This window comes from Onychostoma macrolepis, chromosome 11, assembly GCF_012432095.1.
Source record: "Onychostoma macrolepis isolate SWU-2019 chromosome 11, ASM1243209v1, whole genome shotgun sequence".
Lineage (NCBI taxonomy): Eukaryota > Metazoa > Chordata > Actinopteri > Cypriniformes > Cyprinidae > Onychostoma > Onychostoma macrolepis.
In genome coordinates, this window is record NC_081165.1 from 103,503 (window position 1) to 130,717 (window position 27,215).

At 52.8% G+C, this 27,215-nt stretch overlaps 41 non-coding genes across 41 annotated transcripts; 9 read left to right on the forward strand and 32 right to left on the reverse strand.

The window, feature by feature from the left end:
* Positions 1-729: 729 nt before the first annotated feature.
* LOC131549954 (U4 spliceosomal RNA) lies at positions 730-869 on the forward strand. The gene has a single exon (XR_009273528.1). It is a non-coding gene; the product is annotated as a U4 spliceosomal RNA (small nuclear RNA).
* Positions 870-1,461: 592 nt separating this feature from the next.
* trnaf-gaa (transfer RNA phenylalanine (anticodon GAA)) lies at positions 1,462-1,534 on the reverse strand. The gene has a single exon. It is a non-coding gene; the product is annotated as a tRNA-Phe (tRNA).
* A 94-nt stretch (positions 1,535-1,628) lies between these two features.
* trnai-aau (transfer RNA isoleucine (anticodon AAU)) lies at positions 1,629-1,702 on the reverse strand. Its single transcript has one exon. It is a non-coding gene; the product is annotated as a tRNA-Ile (tRNA).
* Positions 1,703-2,652: 950 nt separating this feature from the next.
* trnaf-gaa (transfer RNA phenylalanine (anticodon GAA)) lies at positions 2,653-2,724 on the reverse strand. Its single transcript has one exon. It is a non-coding gene; the product is annotated as a tRNA-Phe (tRNA).
* A 95-nt stretch (positions 2,725-2,819) lies between these two features.
* trnai-aau (transfer RNA isoleucine (anticodon AAU)) lies at positions 2,820-2,894 on the reverse strand. The gene has a single exon. It is a non-coding gene; the product is annotated as a tRNA-Ile (tRNA).
* A 92-nt stretch (positions 2,895-2,986) lies between these two features.
* On the reverse strand, positions 2,987-3,058 carry trnap-ugg (transfer RNA proline (anticodon UGG)). The gene has a single exon. It is a non-coding gene; the product is annotated as a tRNA-Pro (tRNA).
* Positions 3,059-3,556: 498 nt separating this feature from the next.
* Positions 3,557-3,629, forward strand: trnaa-agc (transfer RNA alanine (anticodon AGC)). Its single transcript has one exon. It is a non-coding gene; the product is annotated as a tRNA-Ala (tRNA).
* Positions 3,630-3,910: 281 nt separating this feature from the next.
* On the reverse strand, positions 3,911-3,992 carry trnas-gcu (transfer RNA serine (anticodon GCU)). Its single transcript has one exon. It is a non-coding gene; the product is annotated as a tRNA-Ser (tRNA).
* Positions 3,993-5,094: 1,102 nt separating this feature from the next.
* LOC131549955 (U4 spliceosomal RNA) lies at positions 5,095-5,234 on the forward strand. The gene has a single exon (XR_009273529.1). It is a non-coding gene; the product is annotated as a U4 spliceosomal RNA (small nuclear RNA).
* A 593-nt stretch (positions 5,235-5,827) lies between these two features.
* Positions 5,828-5,900, reverse strand: trnaf-gaa (transfer RNA phenylalanine (anticodon GAA)). The gene has a single exon. It is a non-coding gene; the product is annotated as a tRNA-Phe (tRNA).
* Positions 5,901-5,994: 94 nt separating this feature from the next.
* On the reverse strand, positions 5,995-6,068 carry trnai-aau (transfer RNA isoleucine (anticodon AAU)). The gene has a single exon. It is a non-coding gene; the product is annotated as a tRNA-Ile (tRNA).
* A 1,060-nt stretch (positions 6,069-7,128) lies between these two features.
* On the reverse strand, positions 7,129-7,201 carry trnaf-gaa (transfer RNA phenylalanine (anticodon GAA)). Its single transcript has one exon. It is a non-coding gene; the product is annotated as a tRNA-Phe (tRNA).
* Positions 7,202-7,294: 93 nt separating this feature from the next.
* trnai-aau (transfer RNA isoleucine (anticodon AAU)) lies at positions 7,295-7,368 on the reverse strand. The gene has a single exon. It is a non-coding gene; the product is annotated as a tRNA-Ile (tRNA).
* Positions 7,369-8,378: 1,010 nt separating this feature from the next.
* trnas-gcu (transfer RNA serine (anticodon GCU)) lies at positions 8,379-8,460 on the reverse strand. The gene has a single exon. It is a non-coding gene; the product is annotated as a tRNA-Ser (tRNA).
* A 1,105-nt stretch (positions 8,461-9,565) lies between these two features.
* Positions 9,566-9,705, forward strand: LOC131549957 (U4 spliceosomal RNA). The gene has a single exon (XR_009273530.1). It is a non-coding gene; the product is annotated as a U4 spliceosomal RNA (small nuclear RNA).
* Positions 9,706-10,300: 595 nt separating this feature from the next.
* Positions 10,301-10,373, reverse strand: trnaf-gaa (transfer RNA phenylalanine (anticodon GAA)). Its single transcript has one exon. It is a non-coding gene; the product is annotated as a tRNA-Phe (tRNA).
* Positions 10,374-10,468: 95 nt separating this feature from the next.
* Positions 10,469-10,542, reverse strand: trnai-aau (transfer RNA isoleucine (anticodon AAU)). The gene has a single exon. It is a non-coding gene; the product is annotated as a tRNA-Ile (tRNA).
* A 1,059-nt stretch (positions 10,543-11,601) lies between these two features.
* On the reverse strand, positions 11,602-11,674 carry trnaf-gaa (transfer RNA phenylalanine (anticodon GAA)). The gene has a single exon. It is a non-coding gene; the product is annotated as a tRNA-Phe (tRNA).
* A 93-nt stretch (positions 11,675-11,767) lies between these two features.
* On the reverse strand, positions 11,768-11,841 carry trnai-aau (transfer RNA isoleucine (anticodon AAU)). Its single transcript has one exon. It is a non-coding gene; the product is annotated as a tRNA-Ile (tRNA).
* A 956-nt stretch (positions 11,842-12,797) lies between these two features.
* trnaf-gaa (transfer RNA phenylalanine (anticodon GAA)) lies at positions 12,798-12,873 on the reverse strand. The gene has a single exon. It is a non-coding gene; the product is annotated as a tRNA-Phe (tRNA).
* A 92-nt stretch (positions 12,874-12,965) lies between these two features.
* Positions 12,966-13,039, reverse strand: trnai-aau (transfer RNA isoleucine (anticodon AAU)). The gene has a single exon. It is a non-coding gene; the product is annotated as a tRNA-Ile (tRNA).
* A 1,006-nt stretch (positions 13,040-14,045) lies between these two features.
* trnas-gcu (transfer RNA serine (anticodon GCU)) lies at positions 14,046-14,130 on the reverse strand. Its single transcript has one exon. It is a non-coding gene; the product is annotated as a tRNA-Ser (tRNA).
* Positions 14,131-15,208: 1,078 nt separating this feature from the next.
* LOC131549962 (U4 spliceosomal RNA) lies at positions 15,209-15,344 on the forward strand. Its single transcript, XR_009273535.1, has one exon. It is a non-coding gene; the product is annotated as a U4 spliceosomal RNA (small nuclear RNA).
* A 380-nt stretch (positions 15,345-15,724) lies between these two features.
* trnaf-gaa (transfer RNA phenylalanine (anticodon GAA)) lies at positions 15,725-15,797 on the reverse strand. The gene has a single exon. It is a non-coding gene; the product is annotated as a tRNA-Phe (tRNA).
* A 93-nt stretch (positions 15,798-15,890) lies between these two features.
* Positions 15,891-15,965, reverse strand: trnai-aau (transfer RNA isoleucine (anticodon AAU)). The gene has a single exon. It is a non-coding gene; the product is annotated as a tRNA-Ile (tRNA).
* A 953-nt stretch (positions 15,966-16,918) lies between these two features.
* On the reverse strand, positions 16,919-16,991 carry trnaf-gaa (transfer RNA phenylalanine (anticodon GAA)). The gene has a single exon. It is a non-coding gene; the product is annotated as a tRNA-Phe (tRNA).
* A 95-nt stretch (positions 16,992-17,086) lies between these two features.
* Positions 17,087-17,161, reverse strand: trnai-aau (transfer RNA isoleucine (anticodon AAU)). The gene has a single exon. It is a non-coding gene; the product is annotated as a tRNA-Ile (tRNA).
* A 953-nt stretch (positions 17,162-18,114) lies between these two features.
* trnaf-gaa (transfer RNA phenylalanine (anticodon GAA)) lies at positions 18,115-18,187 on the reverse strand. Its single transcript has one exon. It is a non-coding gene; the product is annotated as a tRNA-Phe (tRNA).
* Positions 18,188-18,282: 95 nt separating this feature from the next.
* trnai-aau (transfer RNA isoleucine (anticodon AAU)) lies at positions 18,283-18,357 on the reverse strand. Its single transcript has one exon. It is a non-coding gene; the product is annotated as a tRNA-Ile (tRNA).
* A 663-nt stretch (positions 18,358-19,020) lies between these two features.
* trnaa-agc (transfer RNA alanine (anticodon AGC)) lies at positions 19,021-19,093 on the forward strand. Its single transcript has one exon. It is a non-coding gene; the product is annotated as a tRNA-Ala (tRNA).
* A 279-nt stretch (positions 19,094-19,372) lies between these two features.
* trnas-gcu (transfer RNA serine (anticodon GCU)) lies at positions 19,373-19,454 on the reverse strand. Its single transcript has one exon. It is a non-coding gene; the product is annotated as a tRNA-Ser (tRNA).
* A 358-nt stretch (positions 19,455-19,812) lies between these two features.
* trnan-guu (transfer RNA asparagine (anticodon GUU)) lies at positions 19,813-19,894 on the reverse strand. The gene has a single exon. It is a non-coding gene; the product is annotated as a tRNA-Asn (tRNA).
* Positions 19,895-20,990: 1,096 nt separating this feature from the next.
* LOC131549960 (U4 spliceosomal RNA) lies at positions 20,991-21,127 on the forward strand. The gene has a single exon (XR_009273533.1). It is a non-coding gene; the product is annotated as a U4 spliceosomal RNA (small nuclear RNA).
* Positions 21,128-21,553: 426 nt separating this feature from the next.
* Positions 21,554-21,633, reverse strand: trnas-gcu (transfer RNA serine (anticodon GCU)). Its single transcript has one exon. It is a non-coding gene; the product is annotated as a tRNA-Ser (tRNA).
* Positions 21,634-21,992: 359 nt separating this feature from the next.
* On the reverse strand, positions 21,993-22,072 carry trnas-gcu (transfer RNA serine (anticodon GCU)). Its single transcript has one exon. It is a non-coding gene; the product is annotated as a tRNA-Ser (tRNA).
* A 357-nt stretch (positions 22,073-22,429) lies between these two features.
* trnas-gcu (transfer RNA serine (anticodon GCU)) lies at positions 22,430-22,509 on the reverse strand. The gene has a single exon. It is a non-coding gene; the product is annotated as a tRNA-Ser (tRNA).
* A 251-nt stretch (positions 22,510-22,760) lies between these two features.
* trnas-gcu (transfer RNA serine (anticodon GCU)) lies at positions 22,761-22,841 on the reverse strand. Its single transcript has one exon. It is a non-coding gene; the product is annotated as a tRNA-Ser (tRNA).
* Positions 22,842-23,941: 1,100 nt separating this feature from the next.
* LOC131549961 (U4 spliceosomal RNA) lies at positions 23,942-24,078 on the forward strand. The gene has a single exon (XR_009273534.1). It is a non-coding gene; the product is annotated as a U4 spliceosomal RNA (small nuclear RNA).
* Positions 24,079-25,560: 1,482 nt separating this feature from the next.
* On the forward strand, positions 25,561-25,633 carry trnaa-agc (transfer RNA alanine (anticodon AGC)). Its single transcript has one exon. It is a non-coding gene; the product is annotated as a tRNA-Ala (tRNA).
* Positions 25,634-26,795: 1,162 nt separating this feature from the next.
* On the reverse strand, positions 26,796-26,868 carry trnaf-gaa (transfer RNA phenylalanine (anticodon GAA)). The gene has a single exon. It is a non-coding gene; the product is annotated as a tRNA-Phe (tRNA).
* Positions 26,869-26,963: 95 nt separating this feature from the next.
* trnai-aau (transfer RNA isoleucine (anticodon AAU)) lies at positions 26,964-27,037 on the reverse strand. The gene has a single exon. It is a non-coding gene; the product is annotated as a tRNA-Ile (tRNA).
* Between the last annotated feature and the right edge of the window lie 178 nt (positions 27,038-27,215).

A 27,215-nucleotide genomic window follows, 5' to 3' on the forward strand; every position in this document is an offset into this window, starting at 1 on the left:
ATGGGATCCGAACCCAGCGTGCAGAGCACAATGGATTAGCAGTTCATCGCCTCAGCCGCCTCGTCTCGCTTCAGCTTTATGACTCCGCCCTTTTTGCCAGGACACCCATAATTCTCTCTCCCAGGGTTCAGGAAAGCAACGCACGCTCTTCTTTGAGTAAAGAGAAGAGTGATTAAGCCTTCTTATGCGTGGCGCTAACCTGTTCCGTAAACACACCACGCAGACACCCGTGCCCAGAAGTAGGGTGGCCATATGTGCCATTATAGGGGACACGTCCTGGCCAGGATTGTTATATTGCCTAAAAATCCAAAGTAGTTTGACCAATAACATGCAGATATTGTACATAATCGACCAATCGTGGTGCGTGAGAAGGTGAGAACGATCAAAGCGATGCAAATACAGGCACGCCTTTGTTCGTTCGTTCGACTTGAAGCTGCGCACCGATCATTGTATGACACCAAAGAACCGCGAGGCGATTTGAAAGCATAAGGAGCCGTCTGCTCTGCTCTCGTGAAATAATGTTATACAACGATCGCTCTGCAGAGTGCAAACAGCCAAAACCTGGATATTTTAGGAAATACAGAAATCCTGGCAAGGGTGCATCCCCCAAAAATGGCCCGTATGGTCAGCCAAGCCAGAAGGCTGATTGCAGGGCAGTTTGAAGCTTGTTACCACCATGTCGGTTCACGTCCGCATAGGTGCACGGGAGAGGTCGCGACTCTCCCTGGCATTCTTTCGCAGAGGCAATATCGTAGCCTATGAGGTTCATCCGGCGTGATCATTGCTGGTTGAAAACTTTACCCAATACCCCGCCGGGATGACTTGAAATACAGTCAGCCTTTGGCAATTTTTGCCGGTCTCTCTGGAGGCTTAACATCTGGTTAAGAAAGTCAGGCCTGCTTCTGTTTCTTTCACGTGCGTGTTTTTGGTTCTCGTTTGGTAGGCGTCTGCGGCAAGACTCGTTCTCAGGCACAAGGATGAGTTTTTTTTCTCCAGCTAGATGTGTACTAAAAGAGGTTTTGCAGATGCAGGCAGCAGACCTGCCTGTCCGCTGGTCTCTCTGTGACGTGACCTGGCGGCCTTCTGAGCGACTCTCCCTCGTGCGCTTTTGGGGCTCACTGCTTTGCTGGTGGCCATCTCCCTGCCCTTTTACGCTCACTTCCTAAAGAGACAGACTGCGCGTTGGCCTTCTGGGCGACTCTCCCTCGTGCGCTTTTGGGGCTCACTGCTTTGCTGGTGGCCATCTCCCTGCCCTTTTACGCTCACTTCCTAAAGAGACAGACTGCGCGTTGGCCTTCTGGGCGACTCTCCCTACGTGCGCTTTTGGGGCTCACTGCTTTGCTGGTGGCCATCTGGGAGGCAGATAGCGATGTGGCCGTTGCCAAGCAGTTTGTCAGTGGGGTTGGATCCCAGTGAATTTTGGTCTCTGGGCCCCACGAACAAAAGGAAAGGAGAGGGACATGTGCGAAACCGGGATCGAACCAGGGACCTTTAGATCTTCAGTCTAACGCTCTCCCAACTGAGCTATTTCGGCCGCAACTGCAAGCTGTTTAGCCAGCAGGGATTTCCGTGAGAGCACCGTCACTTTGCCAGAAGAGCAGAGCTGAGCACCCAGAGAATAAAGAGCTTGGCCCGTGCGGGGATCGAACCCGCGACCTTGGCGTTATTAGCACCACGCTCTAACCAACTGAGCTAACCGGCCTGGCTTTGCCCAGCTTTCTGCCGATTGACCAGAAACTTCCTGATTGCTCTTGACCTAAAGAGATAAAACAGCTTCTGGACCAAGCCTCACCAGGCTCGTCCGGGATTTGAACCCAGGACCTCTCGCACCCAAGGCGAGTCACAGCCTAGACCAGCGAGCCTAGCTGCATGGCGCCCAGCCGAGAAAAAAAGAACAACTACAGCAACAACCAAAGAAGGAACACGAACTAACATGGAAGGAATCGAACACCTCGAGACGGTGTCAAAGGCAAACGAAGGAAAGTTGGCCTCTGAATGGATTCAAAAATGGGGCTGGACCTAACATGCAGAGGGATCTTGGGAGGACAGCTGAAACGGTCAGATGTCCCGTAGACTTTAAGCCAGTGTGGGAAAAGAGGGAGAAGCTGGATGCACGACCTGAGTGATCCAAAGGCAGCCTCGTAATACAGGAGTCCGCACACATATATACTGGGGTCACAAGACCAAGAAGGGCCTTAAAACAAAAGCACAATCTCTCGGTTAATCCTACAACTAAATGGCGGCCACTACAAAGGTGCCAGCACAGAGGAGATGGCCTCTTTCCTGCAGCCCGTTATAATGGCTGTCGCTCTTGAAGCCGTCTTTTGGAGAGATGGACATCGTTCAACTGCGGCCAGGGAATTAGCTCAAATGGTAGGCGCTCGCTTAGCATGCGAGAGGTAGCGGGATCGATGCCCGCATTCTCCACGCTGAGTCCTGCCCTTTTCGCTCACTTCCTAAAGAGACAGACTGCGGCGTTGGCCTTCTGGGCGACTCTCCCTACGTGCGCTTTTGGGGCTCACTGCTTTGCTGGTGGCCATCTGGGAGGCAGATAGCGATGTGGCCGTTGCCAAGCAGTTTGTCAGTGGGGTTGGATCCCAGTGAATTTTGGTCTCTGGGCCCCACGGACAAAAGGAAAAGAGAGGGCACATGTGCCGAAACCGGGATCGAACCAGGGACCTTCAGATCTTCAGTCTAACGCTCTCCCAACTGAGCTATTTCGGCCGCAACTGCAAGCTGTTTAGCCAGCAGGGATTTCCGTGAGAGCACCCGTCACTTTGCCAGAAGAGCAGAGCTGAGCTCCCAGAGAATAAAAGAGTTGGCCCGTACGGGGATCGAACCCAGCGACCTTGGCGTTATTAGCACCACGCTCTAACCAACTGAGCTAACCGGCCTGGCTTTGCCTAGCTTTCTGCCGATTGACCAAAAACTTCCTGATTGCTCTTGACCTAAAGAGATGAAACAGCTTCTGGACCAAGCCTCTGGCAGGCTCGTCCGGGATTTGAACCCAGGACCTCTCGCACCCAAGGCGAGAGTCACAGCCCTAGACCAACGAGCCTACCTGCGCAAGCGCCTAGCCGTGAAAAAATGAACAACTACAGCAACAACCAAAGAAGGAGCACGAACTAACATGGAAGTTATCAAACACCTCGAGGCGGTGTCAAAGGCAAGCGAAGGAAAGTTGGCCTCTGAATGGATTTAAAAATGGGGCTGGACCTAACATGCAGAGGGATCTTGGGGAGGACAGCTGAAACGGTCAGATGTCCCGTAGACTTTAAGCCAGTGTGGGAAAAAGAGGGGAGAAGCTGGATGCACGACCTGAGTGATCCAAAGGCAGCCTCGTAATACAGGAGTCCGCACACATATATACTGGGGTCACAAGACCAAGAAGGGCCTTAAAACAAAAGCACAATCTCTCGGTTAATCCTACAACTAAATGGCGCCCAGTACAAAGGTGCCAGCACAGAGGAGATGGCCTCTTTCCTGCAGCCCGTTATAATGGCTGTCGCTCTTGAAGCCGTCTTTTGGAGAGATGGACATCGTTCAACTGCGGCCAGGGGAATTAGCTCAAATGGTAGAGCGCTCGCTTAGCATGCGAGAGGTAGCGGGATCGATGCCCGCATTCTCCAAGCTGGTTCTTGCCCTTTTACGCTCACTTCCCTAAAGAGACAGACTGCGCGTTGGCCTTCTGAGCGACTCTCCCTCGTGCGCTTTTGGGGCTCACTGCTGCCAAAAGGTTTTTCGGGACGTGCCCTGTGCAAATTGGTGGCATAACAGGTCCCACCGAGATTTGAACTCGGATCGCTGGATTCAGAGTCCTGAGTGATAATCATTACATCATGGAACCTTGACGGGAGCAGCCGTTGCTCACAGGGCCGCAAAGACTAAATCACTTACGGGCTAAAGAGATCGACGAGGATGGGATTCGAACCCACGCGTGCAGAGCACAATGGATTAGCAGTCCATCGCCTTAACCACTCGGCCACCTCGTCGCCTTCTGACCTGCCCGACCGGAAGCTGGACTGTGTCGTTTTTCTGCAGCTCCTTTCAATGGGGCGGCGTAAAGCTGACCCTTAGTGTGCCGTGAGAGGTCGGGTGAGTGCAGTGTCAATCATTTGGCAGTAGCACTGTCCCCTTTCAAGCGCTCAAGCAGGGGTGGGGAACGTTGATCCTGGAGGCCACTCTCCTGCAGAGTTTAGCTCCAACCCTGAGAAAAACTGGATAGAAAACACCTAACTGCATCCTGAAGACCTTGATTTAGCTGGTTCAGGTGTGTTTGATTAGGGTTGGACCTAAACTCTGCAGAGACAACGGCCCTCCAGGATCAACGTTTCCCACCCTAAACATCAACCAGCGAGGATGGGATTCGAACCCAGCGTGCAGAGCACAATGGATTAGCAGTTCATCGCCTCAGCCGCCTCGTCTCGCTTCAGCTTTATGACTCCGCCCCTTTTTTGCCAGGACACCCATAATTCTCTCTCCCCAGGGTTCAGGAAAGCAACGCACGCTCTTCTTTGAGTAAAGAGAGAAGAGTGATTAAGCCTTCTTGTACGTGGCTAACCTGTTCCGTAAACACACCACGCAGACACCCGTGCCCAGAAGTAGGGTGGCCATATGTGCCATTTATAGGGGACACGTCCTGGCCAGGATTGTTATATTGCCTAAAAAATCCAAAGTAGTTTGACCAATAACATGCAGATATTGTACATAATCGACCAATCGTGGTGCGTGAGAAGGTGAGAACGATCAAAGCGATGCAAAGACAGGCACGCCTTTGTTCGTTCGTTCGACTTGAAGCTGCGCACCGATCATTGTATGACACCAAAGAACCGCGAGAGCGATTTGAAAGCATAAGGAGCCGTCTGCTCTGCTCTCGTGAAATAATGTTATACAACGATCGCTCTGCAGAGTGCAAACAGCCAAAACCTGGATATTTTAGGAAATACAGAAATCCTGGCAAGGGTGCATCCCCCAAAAATGGCCCGTATGGTCAGCCAAGCCAGAAGGCTGATTGCAGGGCAGTTTGAAGCTTGTTACCACCATGTCGGTTCACGTCCGCATAGGTGCACGGGAGAGGTCGCGACTCTCCCTGGCATTCTTTCGCAGAGGCAATATCGTAGCCTATGAGGTTCATCCGGCGTGATCATTGCTGGTTGAAAACTTTACCCAATACCCCGCCGGGATGACTTGAAATACAGTCAGCCTTTGGCAATTTTTGCCGGTCTCTCTGGAGGCTTAACATCTGGTTAAGAAAGTCAGGCCTGCTTCTGTTTCTTTCACGTGCGTGTTTTTGGTTCTCGTTTGGTAGGCGTCTGCGGCAAGACTCGTTCTCAGGCACAAGGATGAGTTTTTTTTCTCCAGCTAGATGTGTACTAAAAGAGGTTTTGCAGATGCAGGCAGCAGACCTGCCTGTCCGCTGGTCTCTCTGTGACGTGACCTGGCGGCCTTCTGAGCGACTCTCCCTCGTGCGCTTTTGGGGCTCACTGCTTTGCTGGTGGCCATCTCCCTGCCCTTTTACGCTCACTTCCTAAAGAGACAGACTGCGCGTTGGCCTTCTGGGCGACTCTCCCTCGTGCGCTTTTGGGGCTCACTGCTTTGCTGGTGGCCATCTCCCTGCCCTTTTACGCTCACTTCCTAAAGAGACAGACTGCGCGTTGGCCTTCTGGGCGACTCTCCCTACGTGCGCTTTTGGGGCTCACTGCTTTGCTGGTGGCCATCTGGGAGGCAGATAGCGATGTGGCCGTTGCCAAGCAGTTTGTCAGTGGGGTTGGATCCCAGTGAATTTTGGTCTCTGGGCCCCACGGACAAAAGGAAAAGAGAGGGCACATGTGCGAAACCGGGATCGAACCAGGGACCTTTAGATCTTCAGTCTAACGCTCTCCCAACTGAGCTATTTCGGCCGCAACTGCAAGCTGTTTAGCCAGCAGGGATTTCCGTGAGAGCACCGTCACTTTGCCAGAAGAGCAGAGCTGAGCTCCCAGAGAATAAAGAGCTTGGCCCGTGCGGGGATCGAACCCGCGACCTTGGCGTTATTAGCACCACGCTCTAACCAACTGAGCTAACCGGCCTGGCTTTGCCCAGCTTTCTGCCGATTGACCAGAAACTTCCTGATTGCTCTTGACCTAAAGAGATGAAACAGCTTCTGGACCAAGCCTCACCAGGCTCGTCCGGGATTTGAACCCAGGACCTCTCGCACCCAAGGCGAGTCACAGCCCTAGACCAGCGAGCCTAGCTGCATGGCGCCCAGCCGAGAAAAAAAGAACAACTACAGCAACAACCAAAGAAGGAGCACGAACTAACATGGAAGGAATCGAACACCTCGAGACAGTGTCAAAGGCAAGCGAAGGAAAGTTGGCCTCTGAATGGATTCAAAAATGGGGCTGGACCTAACATGCAGAGGGATCTTGGGAGGACAGCTGAAACGGTCAGATGTCCCGTAGACTTTAAGCCAGTGTGGGAAAAAGGGGAGAAGCTGGATGCACGACCTGAGTGATCCAAAGGCAGCCTCGTAATACAGGAGTCCGCACACATATATACTGGGGTCACAAGACCAAGAAGGGCCTTAAAACAAAAGCACAATCTCTCGGTTAATTCTACAACTAAATGGCGCCCAGTACAAAGGTGCCAGCACAGAGGAGATGGCCTCTTTCCTGCAGCCCGTTATAATGGCTGTCGCTCTTGAAGCCGTCTTTTGGAGAGATGGACATCGTTCAACTGCGGCCAGGGAATTAGCTCAAATGGTAGGCGCTCGCTTAGCATGCGAGAGGTAGCGGGATCGATGCCCGCATTCTCCAAGCTGGTTCTTGCCCTTTTCGCTCACTTCCTAAAGAGACAGACTGCGGCGTTGGCCTTCTGGGCGACTCTCCCTCGTGCGCTTTTGGGGCTCACTGCTGTGCTGGTGGCCATCTCCCTGCCCTTTTACGCTCACTTCCCTAAAGAGACAGACTGCGCGTTGACGCTACGGAGCGACTCTCCCTACGTGCGCTTTTGGGGCTCACTGCTTTGCTGGTGGCCATCTGGGAGGCAGATAACGATGTGGCCGTGGCCAAGCAGTCTGACAGTGGCGTTGGATCCCAGTGAATTTTGGTCTCTGGGCCCCACGAACAAAAGGAAAGGAGAGGGGACATGTGCCGAAACCCGGGATCGAACCAGGGACCTTTAGATCTTCAGTCTAACGCTCTCCCAACTGAGCTATTTCGGCCGCAACTGCAAGCTGTTTAGCCAGCAGGGATTTCCGTGAGAGCACCGTCACTTTGCCAGAAGAGCAGAGCTGAGCTCCCAGAGAATAAAGAGTTGGCCCGTGCGGGGATCGAACCCGCGACCTTGGCGTTATTAGCACCACGCTCTAACCAACTGAGCTAACCGGCCTGGCTTTGCCCAGCTTTCTGCCGATTGACCAGAAACTTCCTGATTGCTCTTGACCTAAAGAGATGAAACAGCTTCTGGACCAAGCCTCTGGCAGGCTCGTCCGGGATTTGAACCCAGGACCTCTCGCACCCAAGGCGAGTCACAGCCCTAGACCAGCGAGCCTACCTGCGCAAGCGCCTGGCCGTGAAAAAATGAACAACTACAGCAACAACCAAAGAAGGAGCACGAACTAACATGGAAGTTATCAAACACCTCGAGGCGGTGTCAAAGGCAAGCGAAGGAAAGTTGGCCTCTGAATGGATTTAAAAATGGGGCTGGACCTAACATGCAGAGGGATCTTGGGAGGACAGCTGAAGCGGTCAGATGTCCCGTAGACTTTAAGCCAGTGTGGGAAAAAGGGGAGAAGCTGGATGCACGACCTGAGTGATCCAAAGGCAGCCTCGTAATACAGGAGTCCGCACACATATATACTGGGGTCACAAGACCAAGAAGGGCCTTAAAACAAAAGCACAATCTCTCGGTTAATCCTACAACTAAATGGCGCCCAGTACAAAGGTGCCAGCACAGAGGAGAGATGGCCTCTTTCCCTGCAGCCCGTTATAATGGCTGTCGCTCTTCGAAGCCGTCTTTTGGAGAGATGGACATCGTTCAACTGCGGCCAGGGAATTAGCTCAAATGGTAGGCGCTCGCTTAGCATGCGAGAGGTAGCGGGATCGATGCCGCATTCTCCAAGCTGGTTCTTGCCCTTTTACGCTCACTTCCTAAAGAGACAGACTGCGCGTTGGCCTTCTGAGCGACTCTCCCTACGTGCGCTTTTGGGGCTCACTGCTGCCAAAAGGTTTTTCGGGACGTGCCCTGTGCAAATTGGTGGCATAACAGGTCCCACGAGATTTGAACTCGGATCGCTGGATTCAGAGTCCTGGTGATAATCATTACATCATGGAACCTTGACGGGAGCAGCCGTTGCTCACAGGGCCGCAAAGACTAAATCACTTACGGGCTAAAGAGATCGACGAGGATGGGATTCGAACCCACGCGTGCAGAGCACAATGGATTAGCAGTCCATCGCCTTAACCACTCGGCCACCTCGTCGCCTTCTGACCTGCCCGACCGGAAGCTGGACTGTGTCGTTTTTCTGCAGCTCCTTTCAATAGGGCGGCGTAAAGCTGACCCTTAGTGTGCCGTGAGAGGTCGGGTAGTGCAGTGTCAATCATTTGGCAGTAGCACTGTCCCCTTTCAAGCGCTCAAGCAGGGGTGGGGGCGTTGATCCTGGAGGCCACTCTCCTGCAGAGTTTAGCTCAACCCTGAGAAAAACTGGATAGAAAACACCTAACTGCATCCTGAAGACCTTGATTTAGCTGGTTCAGGTGTGTTTGATTAGGGTTGGACCTAAACTCTGCAGAGACAACGGCCCTCCAGGATCAACGTTTCCCACCCCTGCGCTAAACATCAACCAGCGAGGATGGGATTCGAACCCACGCGCGCAGAGCACAATGGATTAGCAGTTCATCGCCTCAGCCGCCTCGTCTCGCTTCAGCTTTATGACTCCGCCCCTTTTTTGCCAGGACACCCATAATTCTCTCTCCCCAGGGTTCAGGAAAGCAACGCACGCTCTTCTTTGAGTAAAGAGAGAAGAGTGATTAAGCCTTCTTGTACGTGACGCTAACCTGTTCCGTAAACACACCACGCAGACACCCGTGCCCAGAAGTAGGGTGGCCATATGTGCCATTTATAGGGGACACGTCCTGGCCAGGATTGTTATATTGCCTAAAAAATCCAAAGTAGTTTGACCAATAACATGCAGATATTGTACATAATCGACCAATCGTGGTGCGTGAGAAGGTGAGAACGATCAAAGCGATGCAAATACAGGCACGCCTTTGTTCGTTCGTTCGACTTGAAGCTGCGCACCGATCATTGTATGACACCAAAGAACCGCGAGGCGATTTGAAAGCATAAGGAGCCGTCTGCTCTGCTCGTGAAATAATGTTATACAACGATCGCTCTGCAGAGTGCAAACAGCCAAAACCTGGATATTTTAGGAAATACAGAAATCCTGGCAAGGGTGCATCCCCCAAAAATGGCCCGTATGGTCAGCCAAGCCAGAAGGCTGATTGCAGGGCAGTTTGAAGCTTGTTACCACCATGTCGGTTCACGTCCGCATAGGTGCACGGGAGAGGTCGCGACTCTCCCTGGCATTCTTTCGCAGAGGCAATATCGTAGCCTATGAGGTTCATCCGGCGTGATCATTGCTGGTTGAAAACTTTACCCAATACCCCGCCGGGATGACTTGAAATACAGTCAGCCTTTGGCAATTTTTGCCGGTCTCTCTGGAGGCTTAACATCTGGTTAAGAAAGTCAGGCCTGCTTCTGTTTCTTTCACGTGCGTGTTTTTGGTTCTCGTTTGGTAGGCGTCTGCGGCAAGACTCGTTCTCAGGCACAAGGATGAGTTTTTTTTCTCCAGCTAGATGTGTACTAAAAGAGGTTTTGCAGATGCAGGCAGCAGACCTGCCTGTCCGCTGGTCTCTCTGTGACGTGACCTGGCGGCCTTCTGAGCGACTCTCCCTACGTGCGCTTTAGGGGCTCACTGCTTTGCTGGTGGCCATCTCCCTGCCCTTTTACGCTCACTTCCTAAAGAGACAGACTGCGGCGTTGGCCTTCTGGGCGACTCTCCCTACGTGCGCTTTAGGGGCTCACTGCTTTGCTGGTGGCCATCTCCCTGCCCTTTTACGCTCACTTCCTAAAGAGACAGACTGCGCGTTGGCCTTCTGGGCGACTCTCCCTACGTGCGCTTTTGGGGCTCACTGCTTTGCTGGTGGCCATCTGGGAGGCAGATAGCGATGTGGCCGTTGCCAAGCAGTTTGTCAGTGGGGTTGGATCCCAGTGGATTTTGGTCTCTGGGCCCCACGAACAAAAGGAAAGGAGAGGGACATGTGCGAAACCGGGATCGAACCAGGGACCTTCAGATCTTCAGTCTAACGCTCTCCCAACTGAGCTATTTCGGCCGCAACTGCAAGCTGTTTAGCCAGCAGGCATTTCCGTGAGACCACCCGTCACTTTGCCAGAAGAGCAGAGCTGAGCTCCCAGAGAATAAAGAGCTTGGCCCGTGCGGGGATCGAACCCGCGACCTTGGCGTTATTAGCACCACGCTCTAACCAACTGAGCTAACCGGCCTGGCTTTGCCTAGCTTTCTGCCGATTGACCAAAAACTTCCTGATTGCTCTTGACCTAAAGAGATGAAACAGCTTCTGGACCAAGCCTCACCAGGCTCGTCCGGGATTTGAACCGGGACCTCTCGCACCCAAGGCGAGAACCACAGCCCTAGACCAACGAGCCTACCTGCGCAAGCGCCTGGCCGTGAAAAATGAACAACTACAGCAACAACCAAAGAAGGAGCACGAACTAACATGGAAGTTATCAAACACCTCGAGGCGGTGTCAAAGGCAAACGAAGGAAAGTTGGCCTCTGAATGGATTTAAAAATGGGGCTGGACTTAACATGTAGAGGATCTTAGGGAGGACAGCTGAAGCGGTCAGATGTCCCGTAGACTTTAAGCCAGTGTGGGAAAAGAGGGAGAAGCTGGATGCACGACCTGAGTGATCCAAAGGCAGCCTCGTAATACAGGAATCCAGACACATATATACTGGGGTCACAAGACCAAGAAGGGCCTTAAAAACAAAAGCACAATCTCTCGGTTAATCCTACAACTAAATGGCGGCCACTACAAAGGTGCCAGCACAGAGGAGATGGCCTCTTTCCTGCAGCCCGTTATAATGGCTGTCGCTCTTGAGCGCCTTTTGGAGAGATGGACATCGTTCAACTGCGGCCAGGGAATTAGCTCAAATGGTAGGCGCTCGCTTAGCATGCGAGAGGTAGCGGGATCGATGCCGCATTCTCCAAGCTGGTTCTTGCCCTTTTACGCTCACTTCCTAAAGAGACAGACTGCGCGTTGGCCTTCTGGGCGACTCTCCCTCGTGCGCTTTTGGGGCTCACTGCTGTGCTGGTGGCCATCTCCCTGCCCTTTTACGCTCACTTCCCTAAAGAGACAGACTGCGCGTTGACGCTACGGAGCGACTCTCCCTACGTGCGCTTTTGGGGCTCACTGCTTTGCTGGTGGCCATCTGGGAGGCAGATAACGATGTGGCCGTGGCCAAGCAGTCTGACAGTGGCGTTGGATCCCAGTGAATTTTGGTCTCTGGGCCCCACGAACAAAAGGAAAGGAGAGGGGACATGTGCCGAAACCCGGGATCGAACCAGGGACCTTTAGATCTTCAGTCTAACGCTCTCCCAACTGAGCTATTTCGGCCGCAACTGCAAGCTGTTTAGCCAGCAGGGATTTCCGTGAGAGCACCGTCACTTTGCCAGAAGAGCAGAGCTGAGCACCCAGAGAATAAAGAGTTGGCCCGTACGGGGATCGAACCCGCGACCTTGGCGTTATTAGCACCACGCTCTAACCAACTGAGCTAACCGGCCTGGCTTTGCCCAGCTTTCTGCCCGATTGACCAGAAACTTCCTGATTGCTCTTGACCCTAAAGAGATAAAACAGCTTCTGGACCAAGCCTCACCACGAGCTCGTCCGGGATTTGAACCCAGGACCTCTCGCACCCAAGGCGAGTCACAGCCCTAGACCAGCGAGCCTACCTGCGCAAGCGCCTGGCCGTGAAAAAATGAACAACTACAGCAACAACCAAAGAAGGAGCACGAACTAACATGGAAGTTATCAAACACCTCGAGGCGGTGTCAAAGGCAAGCGAAGGAAAGTTGGCCTCTGAATGGATTTAAAAATGGGGCTGGACCTAACATGCAGAGGGATCTTGGGAGGACAGCTGAAGCGGTCAGATGTCCCGTAGACTTTAAGCCAGTGTGGGAAAAAGGGGAGAAGCTGGATGCACGACCTGAGTGATCCAAAGGCAGCCTACGTAATACAGGAGTCCGCACACATATATACTGGGGTCACAAGACCAAGAAGGGCCTTAAAAACAAAAGCACAATCTCTCGGTTAATCCTACAACTAAATGGCGCCCAGTACAAAGGTGCCAGCACAGAGGAGATGGCCTCTTTCCTGCAGCCCGTTATAATGGCTGTCGCTCTTCGAAGCCGTCTTTTGGAGAGATGGACATCGTTCAACTGCGGCCAGGGGAATTAGCTCAAATGGTAGAGCGCTCGCTTAGCATGCGAGAGGTAGCGGGATCGATGCCGCATTCTCCAAGCTGGTTCTTGCCCTTTTCGCTCACTTCCTAAAGAGACAGACTGCGCGTTGGCCTTCTGAGCGACTCTCCCTACGTGCGCTTTAGGGGCTCACTGCTTTGCTGGTGGCCATCTGGGAGGCAGATAGCGATGTGGCCGTTGCCAAGCAGTTTGTCAGTGGGGTTGGATCCCAGTGGATTTTGGTCTCTGGGCCCCACGAACAAAAGGAAAGGAGAGGGACATGTGCGAAACCGGGATCGAACCAGGGACCTTCAGATCTTCAGTCTAACGCTCTCCCAACTGAGCTATTTCGGCCACGCCTGCAAGCCGTTTAGCCAGCAGGGATTTCCGTGAGAGCACCCGTCACTTTGCCAGAAGAGCAGAGCTGAGCTCCCAGAGAATAAAAGAGTTGGCCCGTACGGGGATCGAACCCGCGACCTTGGCGTTATTAGCACCACGCTCTAACCAACTGAGCTAACCGGCCTGGCTTTGCCCAGCTTTCTGCCGATTGACCAGAAACTTCCTGATTGCTCTTGACCTAAAGAGATAAAACAGCTTCTGGACCAAGCCTCACCAGGCTCGTCCGGGATTTGAACCGGGACCTCTCGCACCCAAGGCGAGAGTCACAGCCCTAGACCAGCGAGCCTACCTGCGCAAGCGCCTGGCCGTGAAAAAATGAACAACTACAGCAACAACCAAAGAAGGAGCACGAACTAACATGGAAGGAATCGAACACCTCGAGACAGTGTCAAAGGCAAGCGAAGGAAAGTTGGCCTCTGAATGGATTCAAAAATGGGGCTGGACCTAACATGCAGAGGGATCTTGGGAGGACAGCTGAAACGGTCAGATGTCCCGTAGACTTTAAGCCAGTGTGGGAAAAGAGGGAGAAGCTGGATGCACGAACTGAGTGATCCAAAGGCAGCCTCGTAATACAGGAATCCAGACACATATATACTGGGGTCACAAGACCAAGAAGGGCCTTAAAAACAAAAGCACAATCTCTCGGTTAATCCTACAACTAAATGGCGCCCAGTACAAAGGTGCCAGCACAGAGGAGATGGCCTCTTTCCCTCAAGCCCGTCATAATGGCTGTCGCTCTTGAGCGCCTTTTGGAGAGATGGACATCGTTCAACTGCGGCCAGGGAATTAGCTCAAATGGTAGGCGCTCGCTTAGCATGCGAGAGGTAGCGGGATCGATGCCCGCATTCTCACGCTGAGTCCTGCCCTTTTCGCTCACTTCCTAAAGAGAAAGACTGCGCGTTGGCCTTCTGAGCGACTCTCCCTACGTGCGCTTTAGGGGCTCACTGCTGCCAAAAGGTTTTCGGGGCGTGCCCTGTGCAAATTGGTGGCATAACAGGTCCCATCGAAGATTTGAAGTCGGATCGCTGGATTCAGAGTCCTGGTGATAATCATTACATCATGGAACCTTGACGGGAGCAGCCGTTGCTCACAGGGCCGCAAAGACTAAATCACTTACGGGCTAAAGAGATCGGCGAGGATGGGATTCGAACCCACGCGTGCAGAGCACAATGGATTAGCAGTCCATCGCCTTAACCACTCGGCCACCTCGTCGCCTTCTGACCTGCCCGACCGGAAGCTGGACTGTGTCGTTTTTCTGCAGCTCCTTTCAATAGGGCGGCGTAAAGCTGACCCTTAGTGTGCCGTGAGAGGTCGGGTGAGTGCAGTGTCAATCATTTGGCAGTAGCACTGTCCCTTTCAAGCGCTCAAGCAGGGGTGGGGGCGTTGATCCTGGAGGCCACTCTCCTGCAGAGTTTAGCTCAACCCTGAGAAAAACTGGATAGAAAACACCTAACTGCATCCTGAAGACCTTGATTTAGCTGGTTCAGGTGTGTTTGATTAGGGTTGGACCTAAACTCTGCAGAGACAACGGCCCTCCAGGATCAGCATTCCTAAACATCAACCAGCGAGGATGGGATCCGAACCCAGCGTGCAGAGCACAATGGATTAGCAGTTCATCGCCTCAGCCGCCTCGTCTCGCTTCAGCTTTATGACTCCGCCCTTTTTGCCAGGACACCCATAATTCTCTCTCCCAGGGTTCAGGAAAGCAACGCACGCTCTTCTTTGAGTAAAGAGAAGAGTGATTAAGCCTTCTTATGCGTGGCTAACCTGTTCCGTAAACACACCACGCAGACACCCGTGCCCAGAAGTAGGGTGGCCATATGTGCCATTATAGGGGACACGTCCTGGCCAGGATTGTTATATTGCCTAAAAATCCAAAGTAGTTTGACCAATAACATGCAGATATTGTACATAATCGACCAATCGTGGTGCGTGAGAAGGTGAGAACGATCAAAGCGATGCAAATACAGGCACGCCTTTGTTCGTTCGTTCGACTTGAAGCTGCGCACCGATCATTGTATGACACCAAAGAACCGCGAGGCGATTTGAAAGCATAAGGAGCCGTCTGCTCTGCTCGTGAAATAATGTTATACAACGATCGCTCTGCAGAGTGCAAACAGCCAAAACCTGGATATTTTAGGAAATACAGAAATCCTGGCAAGGGTGCATCCCCCAAAAATGGCCCGTATGGTCAGCCAAGCCAGAAGGCTGATTGCAGGGCAGTTTGAAGCTTGTTACCACCATGTCGGTTCACGTCCGCATAGGTGCGGGAGAGGTCGCGACTCTCCCTGGCATTCTTCGCAGAGGCAATATCGTAGCCTATGAGGTTCATCCGGCGTGATCATTGCTGGTTGAAAACTTTACCCAATACCCGCCGGGATGACTTGAAATACAGTCAGCCTTTGGCAATTTTGCGGTCTCTCTGGAGGCTTAACATCTGGTTAAGAAAGTCAGGCCTGCTTCTGTTTCTTTCACGTGCGTGTTTTTGGTTCTCGTTTGGTAGGCGTCTGCGGCAAGACTCGTTCTCAGGCACAAGGATGAGTTTTTTTTCTCCAGCTAGATGTGTACTAAAAGAGGTTTTGCAGATGCAGGCAGCAGACCTGCCTGTCCGCTGGTCTCTCTGTGACGTGACCTGGCGGCGCTCTGAGCGACTCTCCCTCGTGCGCTTTTGGGGCTCACTGCTTTGCTGGTGGCCATCTGGGAGGCAGATAGCGATGTGGCCGTTGCCAAGCAGTTTGTCAGTGGGGTTGGATCCCAGTGGATTTTGGTCTCTGGGCCCCACGGACAAAAGGAAAAGAGAGGGCACATGTGCCGAAACCCGGGATCGAACCAGGGACCTTCAGATCTTCAGTCTAACGCTCTCCCAACTGAGCTATTTCGGCCGCAACTGCAAGCTGTTTAGCCAGCAGGGATTTCCGTGAGAGCACCGTCACTTTGCCAGAAGAGCAGAGCTGAGCTCCCAGAGAATAAAGAGTTGGCCCGTGCGGGGATCGAACCCAGCGACCTTGGCGTTATTAGCACCACGCTCTAACCAACTGAGCTAACCGGCCTGGCTTTGCCTAGCTTTCTGCCGATTGACCAAAAACTTCCTGATTGCTCTTGACCTAAAGAGATGAAACAGCTTCTGGACCAAGCCTCTGGCAGGCTCGTCCGGGATTTGAACCCAGGACCTCTCGCACCCAAGGCGAGAGTCACAGCCCTAGACCAGCGAGCCTACCTGCGCAAGCGCCTGGCCGTGAAAAAATGAACAACTACAGCAACAACCAAAGAAGGAGCACGAACTAACATGGAAGTTATCAAACACCTCGAGGCGGTGTCAAAGGCAAGCGAAGGAAAGTTGGCCTCTGAATGGATTTAAAAATGGGGCTGGACCTAACATGCAGAGGGATCTTGGGGAGGACAGCTGAAGCGGTCAGATGTCCCGTAGACTTTAAGCCAGTGTGGGAAAAGAGGGAGAAGCTGGATGCACGAACTGAGTGATCCAAAGGCAGCCTCGTAATACAGGAATCCAGACACATATATACTGGGGTCACAAGACCAAGAAGGGCCTTAAAACAAAAGCACAATCTCTCGGTTAATTCTACAACTAAATGGCGGCCACTACAAAGGTGCCAGCACAGAGGAGATGGCCTCTTTCCCTCAAGCCCGTCATAATGGCTGTCGCTCTTGAAGCCGTCTTTTGGAGAGATGGACATCGCCCACATTGGCCAGGGAATTAGCTCAAATGGTAGGCGCTCGCTTAGCATGCGAGAGGTAGCGGGATCGATGCCCGCATTCTCCACGCTGAGTCCTGCCCTTTTCGCTCACTTCCTAAAGAGACAGACTGCGGCGTTGGCCTTCTGAGCGACTCTCCCTCGTGCGCTTTTGGGGCTCACTGCTTTGCTGGTGGCCATCTGGGAGGCAGATAACGATGTGGCCGTGGCCAAGCAGTCTGACAGTGGCGTTGGATCCCAGTGAATTTTGGTCTCTGGGCCCCACGGACAAAAGGAAAAGAGAGGGCACATGTGCGAAACCGGGATCGAACCAGGGACCTTCAGATCTTCAGTCTAACGCTCTCCCAACTGAGCTATTTCGGCCGCAACTGCAAGCTGTTTAGCCAGCAGGCATTTCCGTGAGACCACCCGTCACTTTGCCAGAAGAGCAGAGCTGAGCACCCAGAGAATAAAGAGCTTGGCCCGTGCGGGGATCGAACCCAGCGACCTTGGCGTTATTAGCACCACGCTCTAACCAACTGAGCTAACCGGCCTGGCTTTGCCCAGCTTTCTGCCGATTGACCAAAAACTTCCTGATTGCTCTTGACCTAAAGAGATGAAACAGCTTCTGGACCAAGCCTCACCACGGGCTCGTCCGGGATTTGAACCGGGACCTCTCGCACCCAAGGCGAGAACCACAGCCCTAGACCAACGAGCCTACCTGCGCAAGCGCCTGGCCGTGAAAAAATGAACAACTACAGCAACAACCAAAGAAGGAGCACGAACTAACATGGAAGTTATCAAACACCTCGAGGCGGTGTCAAAGGCAAGCGAAGGAAAGTTGGCCTCTGAATGGATTCAAAAATGGGGCTGGACTTAACATGTAGAGGGATCTTGGGGAGGACAGCTGAAGCGGTCAGATGTCCCGTAGACTTTAAGCCAGTGTGGGAAAAGAGGGAGAAGCTGGATGCACGAACTGAGTGATCCAAAGGCAGCCTCGTAATACAGGAATCCAGACACATATATACTGGGGTCACAAGACCAAGAAGGGCCTTAAAACAAAAGCACAATCTCTCGGTTAATCCTACAACTAAATGGCGGCCACTACAAAGGTGCCAGCACAGAGGAGATGGCCTCTTTCCCTCAAGCCCGTCATAATGGCTGTCGCTCTTGAAGCCGTCTTTTGGAGAGATGGACATCGCCCACATTGGCCAGGGAATTAGCTCAAATGGTAGGCGCTCGCTTAGCATGCGAGAGGTAGCGGGATCGATGCCCGCATTCTCCACGCTGAGTCCTGCCCTTTTCGCTCACTTCCTAAAGAGAAAGACTGCGGCGTTGGCCTTCTGAGCGACTCTCCCTCGTGCGCTTTTGGGGCTCACTGCTTTGCTGGTGGCCATCTGGGAGGCAGATAACGATGTGGCCGTGGCCAAGCAGTCTGACAGTGGCGTTGGATCCCAGTGAATTTTGGTCTCTGGGCCCCACGGACAAAAGGAAAAGAGAGGGCACATGTGCGAAACCGGGATCGAACCAGGGACCTTCAGATCTTCAGTCTAACGCTCTCCCAACTGAGCTATTTCGGCCGCAACTGCAAGCTGTTTAGCCAGCAGGCATTTCCGTGAGACCACCCGTCACTTTGCCAGAAGAGCAGAGCTGAGCACCCAGAGAATAAAGAGCTTGGCCCGTGCGGGGATCGAACCCAGCGACCTTGGCGTTATTAGCACCACGCTCTAACCAACTGAGCTAACCGGCCTGGCTTTGCCTAGCTTTCTGCCGATTGACCAAAAACTTCCTGATTGCTCTTGACCTAAAGAGATGAAACAGCTTCTGGACCAAGCCTCACCACGGGCTCGTCCGGGATTTGAACCGGGACCTCTCGCACCCAAGGCGAGAACCACAGCCCTAGACCAACGAGCCTACCTGCGCAAGCGCCTGGCCGTGAAAAAATGAACAACTACAGCAACAACCAAAGAAGGAGCACGAACTAACATGGAAGTTATCAAACACCTCGAGGCGGTGTCAAAGGCAAGCGAAGGAAAGTTGGCCTCTGAATGGATTCAAAAATGGGGCTGGACTTAACATGTAGAGGATCTTAGGGAGGACAGCTGAAGCGGTCAGATGTCCCGTAGACTTTAAGCCAGTGTGGGAAAAGAGGGAGAAGCTGGATGCACGACCTGAGTGATCCAAAGGCAGCCTCGTAATACAGGAGTCCGCACACATATATACTGGGGTCACAAGACCAAGAAGGGCCTTAAAACAAAAGCACAATCTCTCGGTTAATCCTACAACTAAATGGCGCCCAGTACAAAGGTGCCAGCACAGAGGAGAGATGGCCTCTTTCCCTGCAGCCCGTTATAATGGCTGTCGCTCTTCGAAGCCGTCTTTTGGAGAGATGGACATCGTTCAACTGCGGCCAGGGGAATTAGCTCAAATGGTAGAGCGCTCGCTTAGCATGCGAGAGGTAGCGGGATCGATGCCCGCATTCTCCAAGCTGGTTCTTGCCCTTTTCGCTCACTTCCTAAAGAGACAGACTGCGCGTTGGCCTTCTGAGCGACTCTCCCTACGTGCGCTTTTGGGGCTCACTGCTGCCAAGAGGTTTTCGGGCCGTGTCCTGCGCAAATTGGTGGCATAACAGGTCCCACCGAGATTTGAACTCGGATCGCTGGATTCAGAGTCCTGAGTGATAATCATTACATCATGGAACCTTGACGGGAGCAGCCGTTGCTCACAGGGCCGCAAAGACTAAATCACTTACGGGCTAAAGAGATCGACGAGGATGGGATTCGAACCCACGCGTGCAGAGCACAATGGATTAGCAGTCCATCGCCTTAACCACTCGGCCACCTCGTCACGCTGGCCTGCCAGACCGGAAGCTGGACTGTGTCGTTTTTCTGCAGCTCCTTTCAATAGGACGGCGTAAAGCTGACCCTTAGTGTGCCGTGAGAGGTCGGGTAGTGCAGTGTCAATCATTTGGCAGTAGCACCGGCCCCTTTCAAGCGCTCAAGCAGGGGTGGGGGCGTTGATCCTGGAGGCCACTCTCCTGCAGAGTTTAGCTCAACCCTGAGAAAAACTGGATAAAAAACCCTAACTGCATCCTGAAGACCTTGATTTAGCTGGTTCAGGTGTGTTTGATTAGGGTTGGAGCTAAAGTCTGCAGAGACAACGGCCCTCCAGGATCAACGTTTCCCACCCTGCGCTAAACATCAACCAGCGAGGATGGGATTCGAACCCACGCGTGCAGAGCACAATGGATTAACAGTCCATCGCCTTAACCACTCGGCCACCTCGTCACGCTGGCCTGCCAGACGGAAGCTGGACTGTGTCGTTTTTCTGCAGCTCCTTTCAATAGGACGGCGTAAAGCTGACCCTTAGTGTGCCGTGAGAGGTCGGGTAGTGCAGTGTCAATCATTTGGCAGTAGCACCGGCCCCTTTCAAGCGCTCAAGCAGGGGTGGGGAGCGTTGATCCTGGAGGGCCACTCTCCTGCAGAGTTTAGCTCAACCCTGAGAAAAACTGGATAGAAAACACCTAACTGCATCCTGAAGACCTTGATTTAGCTGGTTCAGGTGTGTTTGATTAGGGTTGGACCTAAACTCTGCAGAGACAACGGCCCTCCAGGATCAACGTTTCCCACCCTGCGCTAAACATCAACCAGCGAGGATGGGATTCGAACCCGCGTGCAGAGCACAATGGATTAGCAGTCCATCGCCTCAGCCGCCTCGTCTCGCTTGAGCTTTATGACTCCGCCCCTTTTTGCCAGGACACCCATATTTCTCTCTCCCAGGGTTCAGGAAAGCAACGCACGCTCTTCTTTGAGTAAAGAGAAGAGTGATTAAGCCTTCTTATGCGTGGCGCTAACCTGTTCCGTAAACACACCACGCAGACACCCGTGCCCAAGTAGGGTGGCCATATGTGCCATTATAGGGGACACGTCCTGGCCAGGATTGTTATATTGCCTAAAACATCCAAGGTAGTTTGACCGATAACACGCAGGTATTGTACATAATCGACCAATCGTGGTGCGTGAGAAGGTGAGAGCGATCAAAGCGATGCAAATACAGGCACGCCTTTGTTCGTTCGTTCGACTTGAAGCTGCGCACCGATCATTGTATGACACCAAAGAACCGCGAGGCGATTTGAAAGCATAAGGAGCCGTCTGCTCTGCTCTCGTGAAATAATGTTATACAACGATCGCTCTGCAGAGTGCAAACAGCCAAAACCTGGATATTTTAGGAAATACAGAAATCCTGGCAAGGGTGCATCCCCCAAAAATGGCCCGTATGGTCAGCCAAGCCAGAAGGCTGATTGCAGGGCAGTTTGAAGCTTGTTACCACCATGTCGGTTCACGTCCGCATAGGTGCACGGGAGAGGTCGCGACTCTCCCTGGCATTCTTTCGCAGAGGCAATATCGTAGCCTATGAGGTTCATCCGGCGTGATCATTGCTGGTTGAAAACTTTACCCAATACCCGCCGGGATGACTTGAAATACAGTCAGCCTTTGGCAATTTTGCGGTCTCTCTGGAGGCTTAACATCTGGTTAAGAAAGTCAGGCCTGCTTCTGTTTCTTTCACGTGCGTGTTTTTGGTTCTCGTTTGGTAGGCGTCTGCGGCAAGACTCGTTCTCAGGCACAAGGATGAGTTTTTTTTCTCCAGCTAGATGTGTACTAAAAGAGGTTTTGCAGATGCAGGCAGCAGACCTGCCTGTCCGCTGGTCTCTCTGTGGCGTGACCTGGCGGCGCTCTGAGCGACTCTCCCTACGTGCGCTTTAGGGGCTCACTGCTGCCAAGAGGTTTTCGGGCCGTGTCCTGCGCAAATTGGTGGCATAACAGGTCCCACGAGATTTGAACTCGGATCGCTGGATTCAGAGTCCTGGTGATAGTCATTACATCTTTGGAACCTTGACAGGAGCAGGCGTTGCCGCAAAGACTAAATCACTTACAGGCTCAAGAGATCGACAAGGATGGGATTCGAACCCGCGTGCAGAGCACAATGGATTAGCAGTCCATCGCCTTAACCACTCGGCCACCTCGTCACGCTGGCCTGCCAGACCGGAAGCTGGACTGTGTCGTTTTTCTGCAGCTCCTTTCAATGGGGCGGCGTAAAGCTGACCCTTAGTGTGCCGTGAGAGGTCGGGTAGTGCAGTGTCAATCATTTGGCAGTAGCACTGTCCCTTTCAAGCGCTCAAGCAGGGGTGGGGAGCGTTGATCCTGGAGGCCACTCTCCTGCAGAGTTTAGCTCAACCCTGAGAAAAACTGGATAGAAAACACCTAACTGCATCCTGAAGACCTTGATTTAGCTGGTTCAGGTGTGTTTGATTAGGGTTGGACCTAAACTCTGCAGAGACAACGGCCCTCCAGGATCAGCGTTTCCCACCCTGCGCTAAACATCAACCAGCGAGGATGGGATTCGAACCCGCGTGCAGAGCACAATGGATTAGCAGTCCATCGCCTTAACCACTCGGCCACCTCGTCACGCTGGCCTGCCAGACGGAAGCTGGACTGTGTCGTTTTTCTGCAGCTCCTTTCAATAGGACGGCGTAAAGCTGACCCTTAGTGTGCCGTGAGAGGTCGGGTAGTGCAGTGTCAATCATTTGGCAGTAGCACTGTCCCTTTCAAGCGCTCAAGCAGGGGTGGGGGCGTTGATCCTGGAGGCCACTCTCCTGCAGTGTTTAGCTCAACCCTGAGAAAAACTGGATAGAAAACACCTAACTGCATCCTGAAGACCTTGATTTAGCTGGTTCAGGTGTGTTTGATTAGGGTTGGAGCTAAAGTCTGCAGAGACAACGACCCTCCAGGATCAGCGTTTCCCACCCTGCGCTAAACATCAACCAGCGAGGATGGGATTCGAACCCGCGTGCAGAGCACAATGGATTAGCAGTCCATCGCCTTAACCACTCGGCCACCTCGTCACGCTGGCCTGCCAGACGGAAGCTGGACTGTGTCGTCTTCTCTGCAGCTCCTTTCAATAGGACGGCGTAAAGCTGACCCTTAGTGTGCCGTGAGAGGTCGGGTAGTGCAGTGTCAATCATTTGGCAGTAGCACGGCCCCTTTCAAGCGCTCAAGCAGGGGTGGGGGCGTTGATCCTGGAGGCCACTCTCCTGCAGAGTTTAGCTCAACCCTGAGAAAAACTGGATAAAAAACCCTAACAGGCTCAAGAGATCGACAAGGATGGGATTCGAACCCAGCGTGCAGAGCACAATGGATTAGCAGTCCATCGCCTTAACCACTCGGCCACCTCGTCGCCTTCTGACCTGCCCGACCGGAAGCTGGACTGTGTCGTCTTCTCTGCAGCTCCTTTCAATGGGGCGGCGTAAAGCTGACCCTTAGTGTGCCGTGAGAGGCCAGGTAGGTACAGTGTCAATCATTTGGCAGTAGCACCGGCCCCTTTCAAGCGCTCAAGCAGGGGTGGGGGCGTTGATCCTGGAGGCCACTCTCCTGCAGTGTTTAGCTCCAACCCTGAGAAAAACTGGATAAAAAAACCCTAACTGCATCCTGAAGACCTTGATTTAGCTGGTTCAGGTGTGTTTGATTAGGGTTGGAGCTAAAGTCTGCAGAGACAACGGCCCTCCAGGATCAGCGTTTCCACCTAAACATCAACCAGCGAGGATGGGATTCGAACCCAGCGTGCAGAGCACAATGGATTAGCAGTTCATCGCCTCAGCCGCCTCGTCTCGCTTGAGCTTTATGACTCCACCCCCTTTTTTGCCAGGACACCCATATTTCTCTCTCCCCAGGGTTCAGGAAAGCAACGCACACTCTTCTTTCAGTAAAGAGGGAAGAGTGAATAAGCCTTCTTATGCGTGGCGCTAACCCGTTCCGTAAACACACCACGCAGACACCCGTGCCCAGAAGTAGGGTGGCCATATGTGCCATTATAGGGGACACGTCCTGGCCAGGATTGTTATATTGCCTAAAAATCCAAAGTAGTTTGACCAATAACATGCAGATATTGTACATAATCGACCAATCGTGGTGCGTGAGAAGGTGAGAGCGATCAAAGCGATGCAAATACAGGCACGCCTTTGTTCGTTCGTTCGACTTGAAGCTGCGCACCGATCATTGTATGACACCAAAGAACCGCGAGGCGATTTGAAAGCATAAGGAGCCGTCTGCTCTGCTCTCGTGAAATAATGTTATACAACGATCGCTCTGCAGAGTGCAAACAGCCAAAACCTGGATATTTTAGGAAATACAGAAATCCTGGCAAGGGTGCATCCCCCAAAAATGGCCCGTATGGTCAGCCAAGCCAGAAGGCTGATTGCAGGGCAGTTTGAAGCTTGTTACCACCATGTCGGTTCACGTCCGCATAGGTGCACGGGAGAGGTCGCGACTCTCCCTGGCATTCTTTCGCAGAGGCAATATCGTAGCCTATGAGGTTCATCCGGCGTGATCATTGCTGGTTGAAAACTTTACCCAATACCCGCCGGGATGACTTGAAATACAGTCAGCCTTTGGCAATTTTGCGGTCTCTCTGGAGGCTTAACATCTGGTTAAGAAAGTCAGGCCTGCTTCTGTTTCTTTCACGTGCGTGTTTTTGGTTCTCGTTTGGTAGGCGTCTGCGGCAAGACTCGTTCTCAGGCACAAGGATGAGTTTTTTTTCTCCAGCTAGATGTGTACTAAAAGAGGTTTTGCAGATGCAGGCAGCAGACCTGCCTGTCCGCTGGTCTCTCTGTGGCGTGACCTGGCGGCGCTCTGAGCGACTCTCCCTACGTGCGCTTTAGGGGCTCACTGCTTTGCTGGTGGCCATCTCCCTGCCCTTTTACGCTCACTTCCTAAAGAGACAGACTGCGCGTTGGCCTTCTGAGCGACTCTCCCTACGTGCGCTTTAGGGGCTCACTGCTGCCAAGAGGTTTTCGGGCCGTGTCCTGCGCAAATTGGTGGCATAACAGGTCCCATCGAAGATTTGAAGTCGGATCGCTGGATTCAGAGTCCTGAGTGATAGTCATTACATCTTTGGAACCTTGACAGGAGCAGGCGTTGCCGCAAAGACTAAATCACTTACGGGCTAAAGAGATCGGCGAGGATGGGATTCGAACCCAGCGTGCAGAGCACAATGGATTAGCAGTTCATCGCCTCAGCCGCCTCGTCTCGCTTGAGCTTTATGACTCCACCCCTTTTTGCCAGGACACCCATAATTCTCTCTCCCAGGGTTCAGGAAAGCAACGCACACTCTTCTTTCAGTAAAGAGGAAGAGTGAATAAGCCTTCTTATGCGTGGCGCTAACCTGTTCCGTAAACACACCACGCAGACACCCGTGCCCAAGTAGGGTGGCCATATGTGCCATTATAGGGGACACGTCCTGGCCAGGATTGTTATATTGCCTAAAACATCCTGATTGCTCTTGACCCTAAAGAGATGAAACAGCTTCTGGACCAAGCCTCTGGCAGGCTCGTCCGGGATTTGAACCCAGGACCTCTCGCACCCAAGGCGAGAGTCACAGCCCTAGACCAGCGAGCCTACCTGCGCAAGCGCCTGGCCGTGAAAAAATGAACAACTACAGCAACAACCAAAGAAGGAACACGAACTAACATGGAAGTTATCAAACACCTCGAGGCGGTGTCAAAGGCAAGCGAAGGAAAGTTGGCCTCTGAATGGATTTAAAAATGGGGCTGGACCTAACATGCAGAGGGATCTTGGGGAGGACAGCTGAAACGGTCAGATGTCCCGTAGACTTTAAGCCAGTGTGGGAAAAAGAGGGGAGAAGCTGGATGCACGACCTGAGTGATCCAAAGGCAGCCTACGTAATACAGGAGTCCGCACACATATATACTGGGGTCACAAGACCAAGAAGGGCCTTAAAACAAAAGCACAATCTCTCGGTTAATCCTACAACTAAATGGCGCCCAGTACAAAGGTGCCAGCACAGAGGAGAGATGGCCTCTTTCCCTGCAGCCCGTTATAATGGCTGTCGCTCTTCGAAGCCGTCTTTTGGAGAGATGGACATCGTTCAACTGCGGCCAGGGGAATTAGCTCAAATGGTAGAGCGCTCGCTTAGCATGCGAGAGGTAGCGGGATCGATGCCCGCATTCTCCAAGCTGGTTCTTGCCCTTTTACGCTCACTTCCCTAAAGAGACAGACTGCGCGTTGGCCTTCTGAGCGACTCTCCCTCGTGCGCTTTTGGGGCTCACTGCTGCCAAGAGGTTTTCGGGCCGTGTCCTGCGCAAATTGGTGGCATAACAGGTCCCACGAGATTTGAACTCGGATCGCTGGATTCAGAGTCCTGGTGATAATCATTACATCATGGAACCTTGACGGGAGCAGCCGTTGCTCACAGGGCCGCAAAGACTAAATCACTTACAGGCTCAAGAGATCGACAAGGATGGGATTCGAACCCGCGTGCAGAGCACAATGGATTAGCAGTTCATCGCCTCAGCCGCCTCGTCTCGCTTGAGCTTTATGACTCCGCCCTTTTTGCCAGGACACCCATAATTCTCTCTCCCAGGGTTCAGGAAAGCAACGCACACTCTTCTTTCAGTAAAGAGGAAGAGTGAATAAGCCTTCTTATGCGTGGCGCTAACCCGTTCCGTAAACACGCCACGCAGACACCCGTGCCCAGAAGTAGGGTGGCCATATGTGCCATTATAGGGGACACGTCCTGGCCAGGATTGTTATATTGCCTAAAACATCCAAGGTAGTTTGACCGATAACACGCGGGTATTGTACATAATCGACCAATCGTGGTGCGTGAGAAGGTGAGAAGGATCAAGCGATGCAAATACAGGCACGCCTTTGTTCGTTCGTTCGACTTGAAGCTGCGCACCGATCATTGTATGACACCAAAGAACCGCGAGGCGATTTGAAAGCATAAGGAGCCGTCTGCTCTGCTCTCGTGAAATAATGTTATACAACGATCGCTCTGCAGAGTGCAAACAGCCAAAACCTGGATATTTTAGGAAATACAGAAATCCTGGCAAGGGTGCATCCCCAAAAATGGCCCGTATGGTCAGCCAAGCCAGAAGGCTGATTGCAGGGCAGTTTGAAGCTTGTTACCACCATGTCGGTTCACGTCCGCATAGGTGCACGGGAGAGGTCGCGACTCTCCCTACGTGCGCTTTTGGGGCTCACTGCTTTGCTGGTGGCCATCTGGGAGGCAGATAACGATGTGGCCGTGGCCAAGCAGTCTGACAGTGGCGTTGGATCCCAGTGAATTTTGGTCTCTGGGCCCCACGGACAAAAGGAAAAGAGAGGGCACATGTGCCGAAACCCGGGATCGAACCAGGGACCTTCAGATCTTCAGTCTAACGCTCTCCCAACTGAGCTATTTCGGCCGCAACTGCAAGCTGTTTAGCCAGCAGGGATTTCCGTGAGAGCACCCGTCACTTTGCCAGAAGAGCAGAGCTGAGCTCCCAGAGAATAAAAGAGTTGGCCCGTACGGGGATCGAACCCGCGACCTTGGCGTTATTAGCACCACGCTCTAACCAACTGAGCTAACCGGCCTGGCTTTGCCCAGCTTTCTGCCGATTGACCAGAAACTTCCTGATTGCTCTTGACCTAAAGAGATGAAACAGCTTCTGGACCAAGCCTCACAACGGGCTCGTCCGGGATTTGAACCCAGGACCTCTCGCACCCAAGGCGAGAGTCACAGCCCTAGACCAACGAGCCTACCTGCGCAAGC